The sequence below is a fragment of the Panthera uncia genome (assembly GCF_023721935.1).
Source record: "Panthera uncia isolate 11264 chromosome A3 unlocalized genomic scaffold, Puncia_PCG_1.0 HiC_scaffold_11, whole genome shotgun sequence".
Classification (NCBI taxonomy): domain Eukaryota; kingdom Metazoa; phylum Chordata; class Mammalia; order Carnivora; family Felidae; genus Panthera; species Panthera uncia.
The window spans coordinates 77,239,867-77,252,612 of NW_026057578.1; positions in this window are offsets into that span (position 1 = coordinate 77,239,867).

A 12,746-nucleotide genomic window follows, 5' to 3' on the forward strand; every position below is an offset into this window, starting at 1 on the left:
CCATTCTTCAGTCGATGGACATTTGGGCTCTTTTCATAATTTGGCTATTGTCTATAGTGCTACTATAAACACTGGGGTGCATGTGCCCCTTCGAATCAGTATTTTTGTACCCTTTGGATAAATACCTAGTAGTGCAATTGCTGGGTCGTAGGGTAGTTCTATTTTTCATTTTTTGAGGAACCTCTATACTATTTTCCAGAGTGGCTGCACCAGTTTGCATTCCCAGGGAGAGAGTGAATCTTTTTTTTTTTTAATCTTTTTTTGCACATTGATTCTTTTTTTAAATATTAAATTTATTGTCAAATTGGTTTCCATACAACACCCAGTGCTCATCCCAACAGATGCCCTCCTCAATGCCAATCACCCACTTTCCCCTCCCTCCCACTCCCCATCAACCCTCATTCTCAGTTTTTTAAGAGTCTCTTATGGTTTGGCTCAGCACATTTATTCTTGAGAGAGAACGAGACAGAGTGCAATTGGGGGGAGGGGCAGGGAGAGAGGAGGGACACAGAATCTGAAGCAGGCTCCAGGCTCCGAGCTGTCAGCACAGAGCCAACCACGGGGCTCGAACTCACGGACAGTGTGAGCATGACCTGAGCCAAAGTCAGACACTTAACCAACTGAGCCACCCAGGTGCCTTGAGAGAGTGAATCTTAAGTAGGCTTCCTGCTCTGCATGGAGCCCGATGAGGGGCTCGATCCCACAACCCTGGGATCATGACCTGAGGCGAAATCAAGAGTGGGTCACTCAACCAACTGAGCCACCCATGTGCCCCAAACATTAATGACTTTTTGAGATTTGTGAGGGGATTTCAAAATATTGAAGACAAATGAAAACTATGATAATATTTATACAGGGTTGGTTAATAGGGAAAAAATTCATTTTAATGTTTTCTCTCTAGGTAAGAACACCTTGAATCACTGAAGTTCCCTTCTGTAAAGCAAAAACAAAAATTTTTTCCACAGACCACCAAATACATTTGGTTGTCTCTCTAGTTTATAAATGTGGATCTCAGATAAGCTTATGCTTACATATGTTTGTCTTCTGCTTCTTAACATTTCCTAAACACTCACTTCCCACAACCCATCCCCCTCTCAGCTGATTCCCCATCTCATTCCTTTTTTTACTGAAAAAAAGAGAGTATTTCATCTCCTTCCACCCTATCTATATTTACCTACACCCACAGCTACCTTCTCCTTTTCTCTTATACCAAAGTTGACCAGTCGCTCTGCTTCTGCCCTGGATGGCTTTGTCTCTCACCTTGCTAAGAACTTCACTCCCCTCTCCTACATCAGCTCTATCTACCAGATCATTCCTGAAGGAATTCAGAACAAAACCATCCTAGGGGCGCCTGGGTGGCGCAGTCGGTTAAGCGTCCGACTTCAGCCAGGTCACGATCTCGCGGTCCGTGAGTTCGAGCCCCGCGTCAGGCTCTGGGCTGATGGCTTGGAGCCTGTTTCCGATTCTGTGTCTCCCCCTCTCTCTGCCCCTCCCCCGTTCATGCTCTGTCTCTCTCTGTCCCAAAAATAAAATAAAAAACGTTGAAAAAAAAAACACTGGCTTCTCTTTAAATTTAAAAAAAAAAAAAAAAAAAAAAAAAGAACAAAACCATCCTAAACTATGCTGCTGTGGCATATTACTTTGAGCTGAAGGCACTTGAGAAACAGCAGATGAGGAAGGGCTCTCTGACCTACCTTTATCTCCTTAAAAACAGGCCATAGAATTTCCATGAGAAACGTGCCCTCCCTTTCTGGGAGGGAAGAAAACAACCTTATCACCAAAGACTGGGGATCAACGTTGACATGAATCTGTACAAATTTACTAAAGTGACTCTTATCTTCCACTAGTTTTGCCGGCCCTCTGCCCACACATCTCCTAGTCACTTTGCTACAGTTTACTGCCCCTAGCCCAAACTCTTTTGTCATTTGTATTCTTTGTCTAAAAGGTATAAGAGCTTTCTGATCCTGTCACTTCTTCCAGTCTTCATTCTCTTGTGAAGGTCCTCATGATCATGTAAGAATAAAACCTGTATGTCTCTTCCTCCTACTAATCTGTTTATGTCAGTTTAATTCTTAGACCTAGCTGGAGATGCTAACGGAGTAGAGGAGAATTTTTTCTCCCTTACACTCCCATCAGCATATAAACATGCTTAATCTCATACTTTAAAACATCTTTCTCGACCCTGTGTTTACCTTTCAGATACTATCCTATTTCTGTGTTCTCCCTCACAGCAAAACTTGAGAGAATAGTTCCTTAGCACTGGTCTTCCAAGTTTTTCTGCATACTCCAGCAAGAAACTCCTAGAAGAATTTTATAAAATTATGTACTTTCTTTGCACATTTTTTTTTTTTTTGAGAGAGAGAGAGAGAGAGACAGCACAAGCAAGGGAGGGGCAGAGAGAGAGGGAGACAGAATCCCAAGCAGACTCTGCACTATCAGCACAGAGCCCGATGTGGGGCTCGAACTTACCAACTGTGAGATCATGATCTGAGCCAAGGTCAAGAGTTAGATGCTTAACCCACTGAGGCACCCCGGTGCCCCTCTTTGCACATTTTTAAGTTAACATCTAAATATTTTATACTGTGTTAAATAGTCGCTAACTCTGTAATTTCCAGAATATTTTAAATAGTTGTGTTTTAACAGTCACATCAATCTTTAAAATGTATCCAATAAATCTAAATACAATTTGATACTCGTCATCCACTAAAAAAGTCTTCTTTTACAAGTTTTACATTATTCTTTTTTCTACTTTAAGCCCTAATTCTAATTCACTTCTCTCACAAAAATTTAATCCTAATGTAATATACTTTATGCTTGAAAGTCTTTTATTCATCACCCTATCATGCTTCTCTGAAAAAAAGTATTTGAAATTAAATTTTTTCCTATGACCGGAAGTTTCTAAAAGTTAATGTCTTGTGGATTTATTATGATACTAATATACAACTGATCAAAATCACATTGAAGTAAAATCTCATTGGAAATACCATCTTAATGAGTGAGTGGATTTTTTTTTCAATTGGCTTTAATTTTTGAGGATAACTTACTGCTCAGAGTGATGGGGCTCTGCATGAATAAAATCCCAGTTTTTCATTTTTATGTGATAAGAAACTTCTTCATATAACTAAATAGATGTAGAAGAGATTTTGTTATAACCATATCAGTCATGTCTTTGGATTCTTAATGCCAAAAATGACATTGTGTGAACTATCACCACATTATCATCTATGACCAGACCGCTAGGTTCTCCTTCAATTTGGTTGAGAGCAAAGAATAAGAAAACACCAAAACTTCATGGGGTGCCTGGGTGGCTCAGTCAGTTGAGCGTCTGACTTCGGCTCAGGTCATGATCTCGCGGTTTGTGAGTTTGAGCCCCGCATCTGGCTCTGTGCTGACAGCTCAGAGCCTGGAGCCTGCTTCCGATTCTGTGTCTCCCTCTCTCTCTGCTTCTCCCCCGTTCATGCTCTGTCTCTGCCTCTCTCTCAAAAATAAATAAATGTTAAAAAAAAATTTAAAAAAAAAATAAATAAAATAAAGATTAAAAAAAAAAACAACACCAAAATTTCAAAATAATTTATTGGGGTTACTGCTTTCTCAATTCAATAGCAACGTTTTGAGTTGTCCCGTTGCTTGTCATCCCTGGACATTTTCACACCCTGGGGCAATGTGCCATTGTCAGATGAGGAGGAGGAGATGCACGCCTTTCTTTTGTAAAAAGGGAAAGGCGACAGAAAGCTGAGGTGGGAAAGAAGCTGTGCCCACAGCACATTCATACCCTCAGAAAGGGCATTTTTAGGAAAATCATTGTGTAACCTAGTTTGGAAGCCCCTGGGATGTGCCTGCTTCTACTCTCTGACTCTTAGGCATTTTTAATCTTTTTTTTTTTTTAATGTTTATTTATTTTTTAGAGAGAGAGAGAGACTACAAGCAGGGGAGGGGCAGAAAGGGAGACACAGAATCCGAAACAGGCTCCAGGCTCTGAGCGGTCAGTACAAACTGGACGTAGGGCTCGAACACACAAACCGTGGGATCATGACCTGAGCCACAGACGCGGAACCGACTGAGCCACCCAGGTGCCCCTCTTATGCACTCTTAAAATCCACCCTAATTGCACCGCAACTCCATTGAAAATACTTTTACAAAAGCCATCATTAGCAAACTCCATCAGGTCTTTGTGGAAAGTCTCCAGGAGCGCAGGTTTATCTATCAGCATGCACGACAGATTTTCCGTTAGGAATCAGGTGAGGCGCTGGCTGTTTGGAGCATGCGCACACAAAATTTCCCTTGCGCAGGCAAGTGTTTGGGTTCAGGTGAGACTCTTCGGAGTATGCGCTGTGGGATCCCGGCTTCTCTTTAAGTGGTCGCAGGATGTTTGTGGATCCTTCCTTGGCCGGATTCTAGACTCGTGGACCAAAGGTTGGTATGTTTGTTTTCGACAAGAGTTTTGACATTTTTTTTTTTAAACATCTTTCATTTTTTACGAATATAATTGTATTAAATATTCGTTGTAAAATTTCTAACAATCAGCAATCCAATAGAAAAATAGGCTTTCGGGGCACCTGTGTGGCTCAGTCGGTTGAACCTCCGATTTCAGCTCAGGTCATGATCTCCCGGTTCGTGAGTTGGAGCCCGCGACGGGCTCTGTGCTGACGGCTCAGAGCCTGGAGCCTGCTTTGGATTCTGTATCTCCCTCTCTCTCTGCCTCTCCCCTGCTTATGCTCCGTCTCTGTCTCTCTCAAAAATAAATAAAACATTTAAAAAAATTTAAAAAAAGAAAAATAGGCTCTCAACCTAAAATTGTCAGGAGGCAATAATTACACAAAAATGTTTATTTGGGATCAAAAAATTGCAAATTCAGGGTACATAGATTTCAGCAGCGATCCAAATAATGTCCCACTAGGGGGCAAAATTAAGGAGTTTTAAATTTTTTTAATGTTTTATTGATGTGTAGTTGACATACAATGTTACATTAGTTTTCAGGTGTGCAGCTAGTGATCCAACAAGTCTATAGTTATACTATGCTCACCACAAGTGAGCTGTCACCCAAAGTCAGCAGTTTTTAAAGACACAAAGGGAATGCTTGTTTGTATAGATTGTTGACAAAGAATTTTGATTGGTGCTGGTGGCAGAAAACTAATCTTGGCTAAACATAATTGGTTGCTAAGGCTATCACTAAGCAAAAGTCTGTTAACTGTAGCAAGTTGCTGGTGTTGGTGCAGAGTCCTTGAAGCCTATGCGATTTGGCCGAGTTAAAAAATTCTTGGTTCCATCCCATGGTGCATGTGAGCATGTGCATAAGGTCCACTCTTTAATGGCCGCCTGGCTCCATTTAAAAACCCCTTGATATGAGTGAGTGTGTTTTATTTCATCTTTCACAAGGCAAAGGACTGGGGAACACAGAGTTCATAGAAAAATAATTACCAATATACAAAAAGGTGCCTTAGGGTCAGTTGTAATAAGAACTACACTGAGTTAGTATTTTTTACTACAAATTAGAACTACACTGAGATAGTATTTTTTACTCATCAGATTGGCAAACAATGAAACATTTGGCAATATGCTCAGTATAGGAAAATGGGGGGAAACAGGTGTTTGGTAACCCTCTTGTGTTATCAAAACTACAGCTGCATTTTACACTTCGATCCAACAATCCCACTTTGGGGAATTATTCCTACAGATACACTTATGTATGAAATAATGTATGAAGTTGTTGATTGCAATAGCAAAAAATTGGGAACTACCCAAGTGTCCATCAGAGGACTGATTTTAAAAAATGATAGTACTGTTGACCAAGGAAGAATTCCCTGAAAATTAAAGCAAACAGACTTTTATTTGGGCAGTTGGACTTGCAATTCAGGAGGCACAGATTGGTTGAGTTAATATGCAAATGAGAGATTGAAACTTATTAAACTGGCTTGTTTCCTTTTTTTTTAATATTTTATTTATTTTGAGAAAGAAAGCATGAGTGAAGGAGGGGGCAGAGAGAGAGAGGGAGAGAGAAAGAATCCCAAGCAGGCTCTGCACCATTACTGCAGAGCTCAATGCTAGGCCCAAACTCATAAACCATAAGATCATGACCTGAGCGAAATCAAGAGTCGGATGCTTAACTGACTGAGCCACCCAGGCACCCCATAAACTGGCTTGTTTCCTTTCTAAGTGAAGAATTTGGAAAAGCTAGTTGTCATGGTGAGGAAGGGGTTAAGTTCAGGCTGAAGATCACAGCTGATGGCTTGAAAAGTGCATAAAGTTTATAGTTTCCTTCAGTGAGTGCATAAATTCCTCCTCCTTTATAGCCCCCTAACCATATTTTGAAAGAGACTCTTGGGGCATCTGGGTGGCTCAGTTGGTTAAGCATCCGATCTCGCAGTTTGTGAGTTTGAGCCCCACATTGGGCTCTGTGCTGACAGCTCAGAGCCTGGAGCCTGTTTTGGATTCTGTGTCTCCCTCTCTCTCTGCCCCTCCCCTGGTGTCTCTCTCTCTCTCTCTCTCTCTCTGAAAAAATAAACATAAAAAAAATTTTTTTTAATTAAAAAAGAGACTCAGCTAGGCTTGCTTGGTCTGTTTTGAAGTCTCCTTTTATAGTATGTATGCACACTGGAGCATTGTGCAGCAGTGAGAAAGAATGAAGCAGTCCCCTATGTACTGCCAAGGAAAGATCTCCAGGATTTCTTGCTAAGTGAAAGAAGCCCAGATGCAGAATAGTGCAGGTGTGCTTTCTGTGTAGGATGGGGAATAAGACTGTATGAGCACTTCCTGTTTCCCCAGGGATTCTGCAAAGATACAAAAGAAACTAATAATCATGATGTCCTGTGCTTGGGAGGGTAGGGTAAGGGACTTCTCAATGTATGTATTATATATTACTTTAAACCATGTGAATGTTATCCATTAAAAACAAAAATAAAGCCACAGTAACTTTAATTTCAGAAATATGCAATATAAAAAATAGCCCATAAATTCACCTTCTAAAGGTAACTCTATTAACAGATGTATGTTCTTTTTTTTTTTTTTTAATGTTTTGTATTTATTTTTGAGAGAGAGACAGAGACAGAGCATGAGTGGGGGAGGGGCAGAGAGAGAGACACACACACAGAATGCAAAGCAGTCTCCAAGCTCTGAGCTGTCAGCACTGAGCCCAATTTGGGGCTGGAACCCATGAGCCATGTGATCATGACCTGAGCTGAAGTCAGAGCTTAACCACACAGGTGAGCCACACAGGTGCCCAACCGATGCATGTTCTTTGGGCATCTTATTTGCTTCAGTCTCAAAAAGTATTTTTTTTTAATTTAATTTATGTTATTCACATGCTTCAGAAGCTTTAAGTCAAAAGCTCTTGGTCTGTTATAATTATATTTTTAAATTTATTCACTTTTTATATGTAGTAGCATTTGGATACCCTCATGTGTGAAGTGTCCATTCAAGTCTTTTGCCCGTTTTATATTGGATTTTCTTCTTCTTACTGATTTACTGGAGTTTTTTATAAATTTTGAATATATCTTTTGTGTATGAACACTTTTTGGCTTGCCTTTTTACTTTCATGATATGTTTTGAACAACATAAAGTCTTAATTTTTTTTTTAAGTTTCTATTTAAGTAACCCCTACATCTAACGTGGGGCTCGAATTCATGACCCTGAAATCAAGCTCTTGCAACTGAGCCAGCCAGGCACCCCCATAGGTCTTAATTTTAATGTGGTTCAATTATCAATTTTTTTAATGGATGGTACTTTTCTTCTCTCATCCTGTTTAACCAATCTGCTGTTAAACCTATGTATTGAGTTCTTAATTTCTTATACTGTATTTTTCACTTCTAGAATTTCCATTTATTTCTTTATTATCGTTTTCAGTGCTTTGCCAAAGCTGTCTTTTACTCTTAAACATATTAAGAATTGTATGGGTGGCCACCTGGGTGGCTCAGTCAGTTAAGCCTTTGACTCTTGATTTTGGCTCACGTGATGATCTCCTGGTCGTGGGAGAGAGCCTGCCATGGGGCTCTGCTCTGGGCATGGAACCTGCTTAGGATTTTCTCTCTCCCTTTCTCTCTGCCCCTCCCCCATGCGTGCACGTGCGCCCCCACGTGTGCTTTCTTTGTCAAAAACAAAAAGCATTGTTATTTTAAAACCTGTTTCTTGGGGTGCCTGGGTGGCTCAGTCGGTTAAGTATCCGACTTCGGCTCAGGTCGTGATCTCGCGGTCCGTGAGTTTGAGCCCCGCGTCGGGCTTTGGGCTGACAGCTCAGAGCCTGGAGCCTGCTTCAGATTCTGTGTCTCCCTCTCTCTCTGCCCCTTCCCCCGTTCGCTCTCTGTCTCTCTCTGCCTTTCAAAAATGAATAAATGTTAAAAAAATAAATAAAAAAAAAAAACTTTCTGTTAATTCCATTAGCTGATTCTTTTTTGAGTCCGGTGTTTTTCTTCTCGATTTTTGAATTTATCAACTTGTTTCCCTGTATGCCCAGATTTTTTTAATGTGGTCATCATGAAAAATTATAGAGATAATTTGAACCCTAAAATAATGATGTTTTTTCTCCAGAGAGAATGCATGTTTGCTTCTGACAGATGGCTAGCAACACCATCAATCTCAGAGCATCTTAATCCATTCAGAAACTGAGATAATTCAGAATTGGGCTTTAGCGCCTATTTGACCCTATTCCTAGAGTATGACCTTTCAAGTCCCAATGCAAAGGCTGGGGATTTGCCCTGAATTCATATTCCCCTGGCCTCTTGAGTCGGTTCAAAGCTCTGTTCTTCGACCCAGGGAAACATCTGATACTAGAAGATTGGCAGGCCCCAAATACTGGGCTCAGCTACCTGGATTTCCACTTTCTGTTTGCTCCTGGATCTTGGCGTGTAATTCTTCATGGCTTTATTTACTCTCCTATGCTTTCAAACAGCTATTTTTAAAATATTTTATCTAGCTTTTCCAGTTGTCCTCTAGAAAAATCAGTCCAAATTGCCTATTATGCAGAACTTTATTTTAGAACTTAAAAAAAAAAGCCATAAGAGGGGCACCTGGGTGGCTCAGTTGGCCAGGTCATGATCTCACGGTTCATGAGTTCGAGCCCATCGGGCTCTGTGCTGACAGCTCAGAGCCTGGAGTTTGCTTTGGATTCTGTGTCTCCCTCTCGCTCTGCCCCTCCCCGGCTCACGCTCTAGCTCTCTCTCTCAAAATAAATAAATGAACATTAAAAAAAAATGTTTTTAAAGCCATAAGAATGCTTTGAGACTTCTTTAAAGAAATAAAGATATTTAGTTTTATGTTCTTTTTTTTTTTAAGTTTTATTTATTTATTTTTGAGAGAGAGTGCGTGAGCAGAGGAGGGGCAGAGAAAGAAAGGGAGAGAGAGAAAATCCCAAGCAGGCTCTGTGCTGTCAGCATAGAGCCTGACATAGGGCTCAAACTCACAACCATGAGATCATGACCTGAACCTATGTCAGACACGTAAACAACTGAGCCACCCAGGGGCTCCCTGACCCTTCCATTCTTAAGGCATTTTCTCTGAGACCTTATTCTTCTGCTCTTCCTCTTCTCCCATTCTTGACCTCAGTCTATTCTGCTGACCTGTTTTCTTTCCTAACCTCTGGTTCCCTAGAACTTAATCCTGGGGTCTCTCCTCTATCTAAATTCTCTTCCTAATTGATTTCATGCAGACCCCTGGCATTAAAATATTTCCTGTCCAGAAAAATCTCAAATTTATATCTCCAGCTCTTCCCAGTAATCCTAATTCATTTCTTCTATTATCTCCTTTTTTTTTTAATTTAAAAATTTTAGGTAAACTAAAGCACACAAATCTTAAGCATACAACTCAATGAATTTTACATTTGTATACATCCATCCATAGAGATCTAGATATAAAGCATTTCTATCACCCTAGAAAGTTTCATGTGACCTTTTCATTCAATACCCTTCTTCTTAGAGGTCTTTACTATTCTCACTGCTATTTTACCTGTTCTTGAACTTCATATGAATGGAATCATACAGTATATCTTTTTGTCTGGCTCCTTTCATTCAACAAAATTTTTAAAAATTTGTGTTGCTCTGTATATTGTAATGCATCCTTTTTTTATTACTGCATAGTATTCCACTGTGTAAATATTTCACTTTATTTATTTTTCAGTTGTTAGATGCGTTCCCCCTTCCCCAGTTTTTGACTATCATGGATAGAGTTGCAATGCTATGAACAATTTTGTACATTTTTTATGTACATATACACTTATTTTTCTTTATCCTGCCACGTGCTTGGAAGATCTGATTGGCTGGCTTATATAATACAGCATTCTAAGGGGAGAAACAGTGACTCTGACTCTGTTTTCTTCCAAGTTCTTAAATTCAGTAACGGTATTTAAAAACAGATACCTAAGATGAAGGAATGCAAATCTGTGGTGATAACTGAAATCATCAGTAATAAAGAACTTTATTTTTTATTTATTAATTTATCTATCTTTATTTTGAGAGAGAGAGAGAGAGCATGCATGTGTATGCATGTGTGTGTGAGCAGGGGAGTGGCAGAGAGAATACCACGCAGGCTCGAAGCTGTCAGCGCAGAGCCCGACACAGGGCTTGATCCCACGAACTCTGAGATCATGACTTGAGCCAAAAATCGAGAGTTGGACGCTTAACCAACTGAGCCACCCAGGCACCCCAGTAAAAAGAACTTTATAGAAAATTTAAATTTTCCAACCCTAAGTAAATTTTTAAGAGAATATGCCCAATTTTATTGACTTCCTATCCCAATGATCTTCTTTATTCAGGATACTTACAAATCATTAGCAACTTCTGGAACAGACAAAGAAACGGGTACACAAACATTTGTTTTATTTATTCTGGTTGTGATTGCACCAGGAAGATGAACAGCAGCATGTGCAGTGGCTGAAATGCTCTTAAACCACAGACATGGTGCGCTTTTTTTTTCTTTTACTATTTCAGCCCTTCTTCAGATGATCTCGCTCTTTTCGACTTCCTTCTTCCTTGTCAGAGTGTGGTCCTCAGGCCAAGAGCATCAGTATCAGCTGGGAGCTGGATTCTGGGCCCAGCTTAACTGGGTCCTCTGCTAAATAGTCTCTCACAAGGCTGCAGTCAAGGCATCAGCCTAAGGTCTGTGATGTTGTCTGAAGGCTTGACTGACGTCAACTGTGAGAACAGCCAGATCTGGATGAAGGACTGTTACACTCTTTACCTGAGTGATCACCACAGGGACTGCCAACCGAGTCCAGGTCATTATCTCTCAGTAGCTTCCAGTCTCCTTTTGCTTTTTCTCTTTCCTGATTACAGTCTGCTTCCCATGCAATCAGAATGATCTTTTAAAAAAACCCTAAAACTCTGAGCACATCACAATCCCTATAAAACTACCTGATGAGTTCCCATTACTTAGAATAAAATAAACTGCTGTGGACTTATTAAGTCCTGTAGGATCTAGCTTCTACCAGACTTTTTCTCCAGCTCAGACTACTTATCCCCTTGATTATTACAGTCTAGATGTGCTTCTCTGGGGCCCTGTAATATGCCCAGCTCAGCTTCTGCTCAGGGGCTGTGCGCTTGCTCATTTCTCTGTTTCCATATCTTCTGGTAGTGGATCCTCCTCATTTAGACCCTGGGAGAGAAAGCAGGCTCCATCCTTAATCTCTATCATTTTGTTTTCTTTACAGTATTACCCAAGATTTGAAATTCGTGTTTATTGGCTTACTTACAGTATACGATGTTAGAAAAGGGTTCTGACTTGGAGTTTCAGCAGAGACTCCAAAGGCCAAGCATGCTATAAGAGGTGACAGTACTCCTAGGACCCCCCACACAAGGAAGGTACGGAGAAGCTGGCTCTTCCTGCATCAGCAATCGGCTGCCTGTAACCTATAAAAGAGTTTGGCGTGGTGGTTCTGGAGGGAGGATTTCCAAGGAGACAGTTACCAGTAAGCACTGCCTCTCTTATGGGGGTGGGGAAGGAAGTGCTAACCTCTCTTTGAAGAAGACTTCTTAGAGAGCTTTTGATTACATATCCTGCACAGGGGTGGATTTAGGTTGTGTGGGACCTAAAACTATACTACATTTGGGACTTGTTTAAAAAGAAGAATATTTGGGACGCCTAGGTGGCTTAGTTGGTTAAATGTCCGACTTCGGCTCCAGTCATGATCTCACTGTTCATGGGTTCAAGCCCTGAATAGGGCTCTGTGCTGACAGCTCAGAGCCTGGTGCCTGCTTCCAATTCTGTCTCCCTCTCTCTCTGCCCCTCTCCCACTCATGCTCTGTCTCTGTCTCTCTCTCAAAAATAAATAAACATTAAAAAAATTTTTTAAAGAATATTTCAATTATGAATAAAATGAAGTATGAAAGTAAATATTTACTTAAGGTGAGAAAATAAACAATTTATATAATTTAAGAAGATGACAGATACCACAAACATCACAAATCCAGAAAGAAAAGAATTTTTTTTCTTTTAAACTTTTTAAATATTTTTTTATTTTTGAGAAAGCACAAGTGGGGGAGGGGGCAGAGAGAGAGAGACACAGCTCATATTTTCTCAAAATGAACTGCCTGACACATCTCTGTAATACTTTTTACTATGTGTTTTGGCTGCATACTCTTCACTCTCCATGTCATATGACATTGACTCTATACATTCCTGACCAAGAGAGAACTTCTTTCTGACCAATGAGTACTGAGTACTCTGCTTACAGTGTTAAGTGTCAAATATTAGACAGCTTTCCCATAGACTAGCATCTAGCCCAGTACATTTCAAGCCTGTTTCTGTTTCATTGTTAAAAATTT